Genomic DNA, 13,401 nt, shown 5'->3' with positions numbered 1-13,401 from the left:
AACGTTGATGCGGGTTTTAATACCCGTAGAGGCACTACGAATCGAGGTTGGTGTTTTCGAGACCATTTGGGTTTTTTCGTGTGTGGAGGAACGACTTGGGATTTTGGCTCTTTTTCTATTATGGAAGCGGAAGCATTAGCTATTAAAGAGGCTATCCTTAGTGCTATTGATCTACATATGGAGAATGTTGTTTTTGAAAGTGATTCCCAAAGAACTATTCAAGCTATTCTCTCGGATAGTCATGGTGTGTCCGATTTTAGTTTTATTGTTTCTTCTATTCGTAATTTACTTTTTGATTATCCTAACTTTGAGGTGAAGTTTGTGAAACGCCAAGCGAACTCGGTGGCTCATTCCTTAACTAAGGCGGCCGATTCATGGACTAGGCGTAGTTGGTTTAATGTATTACCTCCTTGTATTGCTACTTTGTTGATTAATGATATGAGTTGATTTTCTCTTGGTAAAAAAAAAAAAATATCCAAAACTTTAAACACAAATCAACCTAAACATTTTAACCTGTAAAAGTAACACATACAAACATTTATAGAAACACATTTTTGTGGTTGTTAATCACCGGCAACCATAATCATAATTATGTATATGATGTATCAATTCCGTGAGAGTGGCTTCTCACAAACTAGTCACTTTATCAAAAGAATTCAATTATGCCAACTTAAGGAGCAAGAAAAAGAAGAACAAAAAATCAATTTTAGATCTTTTGAAAAAGTGGTGGGTCCGACCCCACATATATAGTTATTAATTAGTGGATATATGATCAACACATAATAAATTGTTTACAAGGAACCTTATCAATTATGATTGACCATCATTTTATTTTATTGCACCACTATTTATCAATAAAGTTGGTTGTATTTATATCCCTCTTTTTAATATTTAAATATAATTATATTAATTCTCATATCAACTTGTTCTTCGCATCCTTCTTTTTATAAATTAAAAAATATATATTCTCAAATCAACTTCTGGTTGTAGTTATTTCTTGTTCTAATAGTAATATTGATAATAGACATATGTACTATATTTTGTGTGACTAATAGGCCCTATTAGATAACTATTAGCATGGTTATTTGACTCTTTCAGAGTTAAAAATAATTTTATAGGTATAAAATTATTCTAGAGTAATTTTAAGGGAGTTCATTCTTCAGACTTAATTTTACTTAGAGTTAAAATTTGTAACTTATAAATTTAAATATATTTTAAATTAAAATTTATTTTTATATAAATATATTCAAATATAAGTCAATTGTATCAAATTTAATTCAATTTTATTAAAATTAATTATATCAAGCTCAATAAACTCAATTCAAGTAAAAATCAATTTTGTTGAATATCAATCCAAATACACACTATAAAAGAGTTATTACAAGTTAAAGAATAATGTGATGGAGTGATAAAAGAGGTTGAAAGTTTAAACTTTACTCTTAATATAATGTTAATATTGGATTGATTATCTTATTAATCAATTATTAATTAAAATATTCAATTATTCATAAGTTATTATTGATATAAATTATGATTACCTGTTATAAAATATTAATTTAAGTTATTTTTTAAGTATAATAATTTATATTATTATTATTATTATTATTATTATTATTATTATTATTATTATTATTATAATAAAAATAAAGAATAATTTTAAATGATGTGGAATTTTAGTCATACCACCTAACAATGTCAATCTTAAATTCAATTAACCCATGAAAAATGAGATTGAGAGATTAAAATCTAAAAAAATAAAATAAATGGACCATATAACCAATTTTTAAAATGAGGGATAAAAAAATTTATATATTTTTTTGAAAATAAACGGACTGAAATGGTAAATCAATTACTCCCTCCGTCTCACAATAGGTGTTCTATTTCCAATTTTTATTTGTCTCATATTATTTGTCCATTTAAAATATCAATGTAATATTTATTATTTTCTTCCACTAACTTATCATTATTTATTGTATTTTAATTCATTTAAGTAATCCACTACCTATTATTAATAAGGTTATTTTAGTAAATGAGACTCATTTTATCATTAAAATCAACATAATTAATCATTTTCTTAAAAAATGTGAAAATCTCAAAGAGGACACCTATTAGAATCTTTATGTATTCATCCAGCTCAAAGTTACTTTCACTCTCCAAAATAAAAAAGAAACAAGGCTACATGATCTATGTACATAGTAAAAATAGATCATGTCTTCTTAATTCTTTTTATGTTTTCTCCGTGCATTATTATCACAAAGACAGATTGTTCCTTTTACCTTTCATCTTTTCTTTCTTCTCTCATAGTTTTGAATTAAAGTATCAAACAAGGGGCTGAACAAAGGCATTTTGAGAAGATGTCCATATGATTATATAAAAAGTATAATTACCATCTTTTACTTTTACTTTTGCATTGATAGATCCGTATCATATTATAACTTTATTTATTTAATTTTGATAACCATATTGTAGCTTTATTACTAAATTCAATAACTCAAACCCTAAAGTCAAGAATGTGCTTTTCTTTTTCATCCTACAAATGCCTTTCAAAGTGTAGTAGCTAATGTATGCTTATTAATTATTATACTTTTGAAAACACAATATTCTATGTGCCATATTTGAAGCTTACGAGTCAAGCAACTTTAAAACTTCATATTTGTATTGATTTTTTTGTATGCATTATTAATAGTTGGACAATGTTAATTTGTGCATAGGCATAAGAGTTAAATATACAAATTTTATATTAGAACTTTATTAAGTACTTAGATTTTATTTTTTTTTATTTATTATTTTTAATATAAATATATTTTGGTGTATTAACGAAAAAGAGACATAATTTTATTAAATTTATTGGCATGTTCAGAATATGTACCATTAATGTAAAAGTGTGATATTAAATTGAATATGATCTAAATAATATTAATTAGAGAATACTATAATTTTTGAAAATATAATTAATGTTGTATTAGTTATTTCATGACAATTGAAATATGTTAATATCAATTGACTCAATTGATAAGATTTCGATCATCTAAAAAGTTGTGAGTTAAAGGATGTCAACTTGCATCCGCTAGTAAAATTTCTACGAAAAATTTCTTATTTAAGACTTTAAAGATGGAGAATTTTCTCTCGCGATGATAGGGACAAAGTTCTGTCGAAGTACCTTCGATGACGAAGACATCGAACATAAAATACCAATATTTTTTAATTAATATATCTCTTTAAACTTATATGTAAATTTATTTGTTATTTTATACTATAATTTATTTTATAAAATAATTTATAATTATTAGTAAAAGAGAGATATATAAATAAGTATTTAATTTTTTTTTTAAGTTTAAAAGTTTAGGGGTCATGACTTTCATAAGTATATATTAAATATTTTTCAAAACAATAAATTTATAATAGATTATTAGTTTCTTAATTTTTTGTGGTTTTTTTTTAAGTTTGTTACTATTAATCTAGTTAAAAATATTTTTATTTTATTTTATGGATCTTCGCAGAAATCGTAGGGACGAAAAAAAATTCCTTTAAGATAAAAATGAAAAATAAATTTGATGACATAGATGAAATGAAGATATATCTTCTGCCATGTTATATTGACATTTTTATTATAAGTTTAATTTTCACTATCGATGTGAAAACATCTTTGATTCTTTATCTTTGTAAATATTCGTTGAATTTTAAGATATATTTTGACTCAAACGAGTCATGAGTCCGATTTCATTAAATTTTTATTGTAAAAAAAAAAAAACTTATTTTAGATCTAATTTGTGTCTTTTATTTACGAATAACAAACAAAATATGAATTATAATATGCAACATGCAACTATTACCACTCAATTATTTTTCCCTTGACAAGAAAAAATGGGGAGTATATTTGTTGAGATGCCATAGCGCCATAAATGTTCTTTTTTTTATTATGTGTGCGGGAAAATTGTTTTCCAACTTCAAAATCCACTTGTCCTGTCTTAATAAGTGTGACTTATCTTTTCATATAATATTCAGTAATATATTTCTTCGTCACAATTATAACAAGAGAAGAAAAAAAAGTATGCTCAAATCTTTCTTACTATTATCAAAATTATAAAAGGTAGTTGGATGAGATGATAAAGAATCTCTTGAAGTTTTACTAGAGGTTTTGTTAGATATACTATAGTGTTAAATTTTTATGAGGGAGAATTCCTTTATCTATTGTATTTCTCTTTGATGAGGGATTAGTTTGTCCTTGAAATTGCAAAACATTCCTGCAAAGCAAATTAGATTTTCACTCTTGGTATCTATTTTTTTTTTAGTATTTGAACGTTATTGGTTTGAAGAGGTTTTGAGGTATTAAATCATGCAACTTTGAATTATAAAAATATTTTAAATGATCAAGTTTATTACAATACTTGCATTTAAACACATGCTAAATAGATTTGTTTCTATCATGGAAAATGCTAATGAAGGATTTATTTGGTTGATTCTCTAATCCAATTTTATTATAAGAGGCTCTTTGATTTGAATGAATTAAATCTAAGTTTTTTTTGCCCTTAATAAATTTTCCTATGGTTTCATGCAATTTATATACTTCTTTCTTTAACGAAACATAAGTTTCATATTATTTGATCTTAATAATTGATTTCTAATATCAGTTCTTTCTTTTCTAAGAAGTTTATTGTTATTTTCAAGAAATTCAATATCACATTTAAACTCTACGATAATTCTTTCTAGGGATAAATATACGTTACCTCCCTGTAATATAGGCGAGATTCGGTTTATCCCCCTTTAATTTTTTGTTTGGATTACCCCCTTGAAATATAAAATTTTTATGTTTTTGTCCCTTATTACCCCCTGTCAAATGTTTTTTTTTTATTTATCGCCTGGTTTTTCTCTGATTTTTACCCGAATCTCGCATATATGACAGGGGATAACGTATATTTATCCCTTCTTTCTAATTTTCCATTCTCTTTAATGAGCTTGACACTTAACTTAAACATTTGCTTATATGTTAGATTTGTTACCTCGGTGCTTTCATCTTCTTTTGTGGTTTTGAAGAAAGTGTGTTCGTCTTCATCAAATTCCTTTCATTTAGAGGATACTTCATGAGAATCTTTTCACGTGCTATCAGATATATCTTTTAATACATCTTTTCATGAATTTCTGCATGAGACTCCTGAGTCTCCCATTGATTCTTATTATTTAGAAGATGCTTGATATGATGAATCTTCAAAATATTTTCGAGATGTTGATTCTTCAAAACTTCTTCCATATGTTGATGCTTCACATGATCTTTCATTTACTATAATAGTTCTTTCAAACGAGACATCAGGTGTTGATTCTTCAATCATTTTTTCTAGTATTCATTTTGAGAATGGTGAAGGTTCTTCAAAGATTCTTGATTTTTCTTCATTTTATGTGAGATGGATTAATTCTTTAAGCTTCGGTATCATTTCTTTCCTTCTTGATTTTTCCTGAAACTCAACACAAACTTTTCTATTATTTGAATCAAGCAAGTATTGGATTAGATTTTTGTTACCAATTATTGAGTCTAGATATTTGTTATAAATACAATTTCTAAAACAACATCCAAGGATTCCAATGTTTGAGAACCATCTGTGAAGATGATATTCACTTTCACTTGGTGACTTATCTTCTTGGATATGTATGTCCATTCTCTCTTGCTAGGAATAAATAGAAATAGATAACAAAATCCTACATATCAAAATTATTTTCTTCAACAAAAACTTTCATCTTTACTTTCCATAAGTCAAATCTTTCATAATTAAACGGTGAAGGTGTATTTATGAAAAGATATTTGTAAAAAACAAAAGAATTGTGTGAAGTCATCATTCTTCCTCCTGAGCCGATTAGCCTTATAACAAGAGTTAAGCTCTAATGCCATTTTTTGGACACGTCAATCCAAACCTAATATGGGGAGTGAATTGTGTGTGTTTGAAAAACAATGTCCAATTATAAAAATCTTGCTTTTATAAAAACGTTTAAAACAATTTTATAAATCAAAATGAGAATAAGCAACGAAACATTTAAAAGAATAAAAAATAAAGAGATGAAGGTACGGAAATTCAGCGGTAAGAATTAAAGAACTCAAATGTAAGGGGATAAGGGAAGAGACAAATGAACCAATGATTTATACAAGTTTGGCCTAACTATTTGGCATATTCTTGTCCCTAAGTATTTCTTTTTGATAGTTTTCAGTATATCTGATGTAATTGTTTCACAAGTTATGCCCATGAACCTTCTTACAGTGAAACAGGAGATTTTACAGTGGAGAATACCCAAATCAAACAAAATATTTCACACTAAGATAATCTCGAAACTAAATAGAGCTTTTACACCAGGTTGAGCTTAGAAACCAACTAGAGTTTTTGAAGGCTAAACTCAATAACCAAATGAGAGCTTTTAATGGACTTAGCTCACGAACCAAACATAGATTTTACTTGGCTAATATCAATAACTATACAGACTTTTAATTGGTTTATCTTAAGAACCAAACAACAACTTTTTTCCAAGATATCACACAAGAGACAAACCCTCTTGAGTAACTTACAAAATTCACACATCACCAAAACAACAAAAACTTACTAATATTTTTCACTCTCAAAGCACTGAGGTAGTTTAATGGAAAAAAGAGTAAATTAATTGAGAGAGTAGAAAGTGAGAAAGTACTATAGAAATAAGCTTTCTGGTGTGTTTTGAAATGAGAAGAAGCCCTCTATTTAAAGGAGAAAAAATTGAATAAAAAAGGAAAAATATACATGGGCTTTTAAATGATCTAATCGATTAAGTCATAGGGTTAATCGATTAGAAGCTTCAAAAATACGACAACCCTAATTCCAAAAAGTAAATCCTACAGTAGTTATGTGCCTTTTGTCTTGATCTAATAAATTGTATAAGGTCCCTAATCGATTAAGAAGTGTACAATTCTTCCTAAATGATTAGGAACTCTTGGATAATCATACAGACACTTTAATGATTCTTTTATCGGTTTTAAGGTGTTTTATCAAAAATGAGAGGTTTAAAACTATTTTTAAATGTGTGTATGTGTTTCCTTTGTGTTGGAGCGGTAAAGCGGCAAGCAACAAAAGTTTTAGAAATATTTATCCGGGAATTTATCGTCTCCACGGGGATTAGTGCTATTGAATTGTCGTTCGAAAATTTCTTGCGTTATTGAGTTTGGATTAAATGGGTTTAAGGTAAAAACAGAAAAGTAAACATATGAACATAAAATAAATACATTCTTGATAAAGAATAACTTATCTGGTTTGAGTTTAAACTACTCCTCACAAACTTAGATTTATCACTCCTCCGCACTCAATCTACAATATTCATCAGAATCATCACATATCCCTCACATCAATGTCCATTTCTGCAACACCAACGAGAGTTTAACTATATTGCTCTTTCGACGATGTATCAACCGATCGAACAACACAGAACCATTAAACTCTGATATTATGTGGATGTTAACCCCAATCCTATTTCTAGAATCTAAAGCTAACAGATATCCCGCTAATCAAGACTTGTGATGTCTATTTCTACAGCAACATAAATTCTAAGCATTTAAGCAAAAAGATCAAGGAAACACCGACAAAGATTTGTAAAGCAAACTTTATACAACAATAGAGTAACAAATATACATAGGTTCAGAGTAAATATACATACAGACCCCACACAAAGGAAACACACAAAGAGGAGAAGAGATAAACCAAACATCTCACGGGTTGTCAGCTCTGATTGATGAGCAATCCACCTCCAATCATCCAAATGCACAGCCCCATGTTGTTTTCAAGCTCTCTACCAAAAAAAAGGAGTTTTGATGGATTGGGACCAAAAATACCCAAAACATAACCTAAAAAAAATCTATTTTTCCCCTATTTATACACTTTGAAACCCGCAGAGCGTGCGTCGCATGCTGGGAGGGCGCATCGCGCGGTCAGTGCGGTCAAAAAAATTCAGCTTTAGTAAAATTGTCATAACTTGAGAACCGTAACTCTGATTTGCGTCCGGTTCGAAGCGTTGGAAAGCTTATTCAATTTTCTATCTAACAATGAATAAATAAAAACCAAATTTATTATTTATAATTATTTTATTTTGAGCCTTATTCGTTGACGAGATGCTCAAAATCACTCGTTTGAAGTTGTGTTTTCGATACTTTATTGCTCATGCTCCAAATATGCATTAATACCTACAAAAAGACACAAAAACTATCAAACAGTATAAAAGTATATGAAAATAAAACTATTCACAAAGTATAAAAATTTACATGCAAAACGGGAAATTATTCAAACGGTATTAACAAAAATTATCAATAAGTGCAACAAACTTTATACACAAAATAACGATATTTTTGCACTTATCACTTTGTAATTTAAGAGTTAATCTTATATATTTACAATACATTAATCACTCAATTACTGACTAGACAAGCTTTCACACTTTGTTGCTTTTACAATCTTTGAAGCTTCAAGATCCATGGCTTCATACATCATTGATTCATCACTTTATCTAGGACTTGACTTCTTTTGACTCATGAGGCTTGATAAATCTTATTGATAGATACCATCATCATTTTTCTTAACCAGAGATTATCATGGACTTCGCCAAATGTTGCTTGTCATTAGGTGTTGATATCTTGATTTTACAAACAAAACATCTTGATAAAACATATTTGATCCTTACTCCTTCTTGACTGATGCCTACTTCTCATCATAGTGTCGTCATCATCAAAACCATTGTGACTATCTAACTTTTACTGATAGTTGTACATGCAAGCACATAGATCCACAATGGTGTCTCTATAAGATTGAAAGTGGACCACCATACAATTATGTTGTAGGATAAGGGGCATTGACAACATACCTAAATTAGATCATTTTGGCGTTCTCTTTCAGCCTGGCCACCGTTTTGTGTGTGACGGAACCTTCACTAAGACATGGTCGTCTGGGAAACTGACTAGGGGGTCCCTAAACTAGTGCAAATCATATGGGTCCAATTTTAATCTCTCAAAGGAGTCCCAGTACAAGAAGTCATACGAGCTCCTAGAATCTACCAAAACTCGATTTATCTCCATGTCTAATAGCTTTACCTTTATCATTATAGGATTTTTCTTCATGGGAAAAACCTATGTGGCATATTTATGGGAGAAAATGATCGGGTGGACCTTCTCTCGGCTTTGGAGGCGAGTCTTCCACAAACATGACTTGGCGAGAATATCTCCTTTGATGATGGTATTGAGTGTATGACACAATGGCCTATCATCCCTTCCTCCTTTTGTATTTTTATTCTTTTTGGATCAGAGGCTTTTGGATTGGTCCCGTCCTCGAGGGGGGGATCATCCCTTTGCTTGTTAAGAGTTTTCTTGGACATACTTTTTTCAATGGCCTTGTTGGATAAGGAGTTTTATTTTCCTCTTTAGCTAGTGTTAGTCTTCAGTATAATGAACTTTCACTTTGTGGTATTTGCACAACTTGTTAGGCTGGTTTTCCAAACCTCCCGCTTTGGAGATGGGGGAGGAAGGATGTCGTGATTATGGAGAAATTTACTCTAAATTTTTCTCAATAGGTGTTGAGAGCTATATAGTTATCAACGGGCATCCTATTGTGTTTGACACAGAGCTATCAATGGCGGTCTGTAGCGGCGCTATCCTAGAATATTGTCCCGACGTGGCCACCCTTCCATACGCAGAGATATCTCACTCACACCTTGTTAATTCTTTTCTGCTTTGTGTGTTTTGCTTCTCACATCCTTGTCGTCTCCGCCAAACACCATTGTCGCCGCCACCGAACTCGTAGTTATCGAACTCGCCCAAGTACAATCTTTGCTTCTTTCTTTTGTTTTCTTTTTCTAGTCTTCATCTTCTTTTTTTTTCCTTTTTCCATTTTATTTTCCTGTTGTGTTCTTCATCTTTTCTTTCTTCATTTTATTTTCATATCTTTTTGTTTTTTTATAAAACTATTCTTTTTTTTCATTTATTTTCCCCTCTTGTTTTTCATAAAACTATTCTTCCCCTGTTTTCTAAAATTACTACTACTTATTTTAATTTCTTCTTTTGTAAAAATGTATTACTCTTCTCTTTTATTTATTGATAAACAATGGCATCATCATTTTCTATTACACCATCGAATTTTGAATTTGTTCATCCATGTGGCCAAGCCTTTAAGCCAACTGGTAGCAATGTTTACATATCATGGAAATATAGTCATTGGAATTATGTAAATAACAAGAAAAAAGTGACATGAGATTTTTGTAATCTCACACTATTGGGGGAATTAGTAGAGTAAGAAGACGTCAACTAGGAATAAAGGGTGATGTAGTTCCTTGCATTAAAACACCACCGGATGTTAAAGTACTATTAAAGGCTTATTTGGTTAAGAAAGAGAGAATTAAAAATGGAGTGGAAGAGATGCTAGTGAAAATAGATGAAGATACTAATGATGAAATTGAGGTATTGGGAGAATTCAAAGCGGAAAGAGGCTTGTTGAGACTTCACGTGCTGTCAAGAAGACTAAAGGTCCATTGGATTTAATATTCTAGAAAACTAAGGATGCAAGCATAATGATGCGGGTGATAAAAAAGCTAGAGTAAGAACAATGCATATATTGCTCGTCGTGTTTATACGAATGGAATTGCCTTTAATGCTGCAAATTCAAAATTCTTTAAGCTGATGTTGGAGGTCGTTGGAACATATGACCCTCATTTAAAACCGCCAAGGTATAAAGAATTTATGGTTCCACTCTTTCAAATTGAGTTGGAATATACAAAGGGTTTGTTGAAAAACTATGAAGTGCGAAGGATCAAATATGGATGCTAAATTATGTTAGATGGTTGGACGAATAGAAAAAGGTAGAACCTTGATTAGTTTTTTGGTCAATTCTCCAGTTGGAACCACATTTGTAAAAAGTGTTGATGCTTCTGACTATGCCAAGACAGGGGATAAGCTAGCTGAGTTGTTGGACACTTTTGTTGAGGAAATGGGTGAAAAAATGTTGTTCAATTGATTACCGACGACATAAGTAATTATGTAATGGTTGGTAAAATGTTAACTTTGAAGATGCCAAACATGTTTTGGACTCCATGTGTTGCCTACTATATAGACCTTATGTTAGAAAACATAGGAAAAATTTTAAGGGTTCATAAGGTTATACAAAATAGAATTAAGGTTGTGGGCTACATTTATAATCACATATTTGCTTTGAATCTAATGAGAAAGACTATCGACTGTGTTGGATTGGTTAAAAGTTAGTGACAAGGTTTGCTACCTCTTTCCTTACTCTACAAAGGTTGCAAAAACTAAAAAAATAAGCTTAGAGAGATTTTCACTTGTTAAGATTGAATGAGTTCCAAGTGTTCAAGGATTCTAAAGGAAAAGGGTAACTAGTATTATACTTATGGCGTCATTTTGGAATGTTGTTGTCTACACTCTTAAGGTCACGACGCCTCTTGTAGATGTGCTAAGAATGGTTGATAATGAAAGGAAACCCGTAATGGGTTACATATATGCCGCAATGGGGGTAGCGTAGAAATCAATTGAAAAAACTTTCAGTTCAAATTCAAGCAAGTACAAAGTTGTATTTGAAATCTTTGATAAAATATGGGAGTGTCAACTTTATCATCCACTACATATTGTAGATAACTATCTCAATCTTGGATATTTTTATGATAAACCAGAAATTGTGAATGATCCTAAATTGGTGAGAGGACTCCGTAAATGCATTGAGACACTTAGTGAATTCCAAGAATTGGAGGATATGATTTAAGTACAATTGGCATAATACAATGGTGCTATAGGTCTCTTTGGTATAGGAGTGGCATTTAGACAAAGGTCGACATTAACTCCATGTAAGGTGAAAGTTCATTTCTTTACAATTATTGGTCGCATGTAAGACACTTTATGTATATCCTAATGTAGATGATTTTTTACTTGCATCTGAGTGGTGGAAGTCTTATAGAGCCAAAACTCCGAATTTGCAATTATTGACGGTTAAGTTGTTGAGTTTGAGTTGTAGTGCTTTCGGATGTGAGCGTAACTAGAGCATATTTGCGCATGTAAGTATTAATTTTTACGAGGATACTAAAGTATCTTACATTCAATTATTATTAAATTAATACTTCAAATTATTTGTATTTTAGATTCATTCCAAGAAGAGAAATAAGTTGGAGCATCAAAAGATGAAAGACTTGGTTTTCATCAATTATAACCAGGCTTTGATTGAAAGATTTGAAATTTGGGACAAGAATGATCCAATGGTTTTGAGCAAAATTAAATATCACACTGAATGGTAGGTGGGAGAGATGGGAAAGATATGAGAAGATGGTGAACCTGTAGAAGAAGACTTGGTTCATGAAAATGATGATTTAACTTGGTCTCAAGTTGTCGATGCAACTGAGGTTAATAAGCCTCTAATATACACTAAGAGCCCAAAGCAACTTGAAGTTGAAAGTATATCTAGGGCAACAATAGCATAGTAAATGGTGGTAGAAGATGAGGAATTGGAAAATAATGAAGATGAAGAATTAGAGGAATATTTTGAAGAAGAAGAAGAAGACCTATTTGATGATGATATATTATTTCTATCTTTGCATGAATTATTATGTAATAGTACTAGGTTTGAGTTTTAAAATGTGATGTTTTGAATTTGATTAAGAGTTTGATTTCTTTGTTTTGAATTTTAAGATGTGATCTTTTGAATTTTAAAAAGATGTTATTTGTTTAGTTTTACATTAATTATATGACATATGTTTTATAGATTAATTATATAGTTATTGGTACAAAAAGTTATCCAGCTATCCCATTTTTGGGGTTGGCCGCTATCCAATATTAATAACTCTGGTTTGAAGGTTGCCTTGTCTCGAACGTGCGAAGTGTAGTGACTCTGACACTATTGTTGTAAAGAATTTGATCTTCTAGTAGGACGCTCTTTGGAATCTTTGGCTTTCTTGTTCGTGTTGCTTTCTTTCCCTTTGATATAACACTTACCTCGTTCCATAATCTCACCCATGGAAGTTGTGGGTTTTTATGTAAGAGATTCATTAAGATATACCGCATTTAAGCCATTTTGAGATGCTCCCACAAACATTTCCTAATTAGAGCGTACCAATTTGAATGTCGCATCATTGAATTAGGAGAGATATTCTCTCAGGGACTCAGAGTGCCCCTAATGAACGTTGAATATGTTGGCTATGGAAACCTTTCGTTGTTTACTCGCCAAGAAATAGCATATTAGTTTCGTCGAGAGGTCTTGATAACTAGTTACTAAAAGTTTCGGGAGGTTCATGCATCACCTCAGAGCTGACTCCTTGAAAGTATTGGATATGAGCTACATTTCAAGGACTCAGTGACGTTGATTATTGCCATCTAAGTGTTGATGGTGGCGGTGTGTTCCTAGGGGGGTCACTCTTTTT

Source organism: Vicia villosa, unplaced genomic scaffold (genome assembly GCF_029867415.1).
Source record: "Vicia villosa cultivar HV-30 ecotype Madison, WI unplaced genomic scaffold, Vvil1.0 ctg.000742F_1_1, whole genome shotgun sequence".
Lineage (NCBI taxonomy): Eukaryota > Viridiplantae > Streptophyta > Magnoliopsida > Fabales > Fabaceae > Vicia > Vicia villosa.
Note: the sequence above shows the minus strand (reverse complement) of the source record.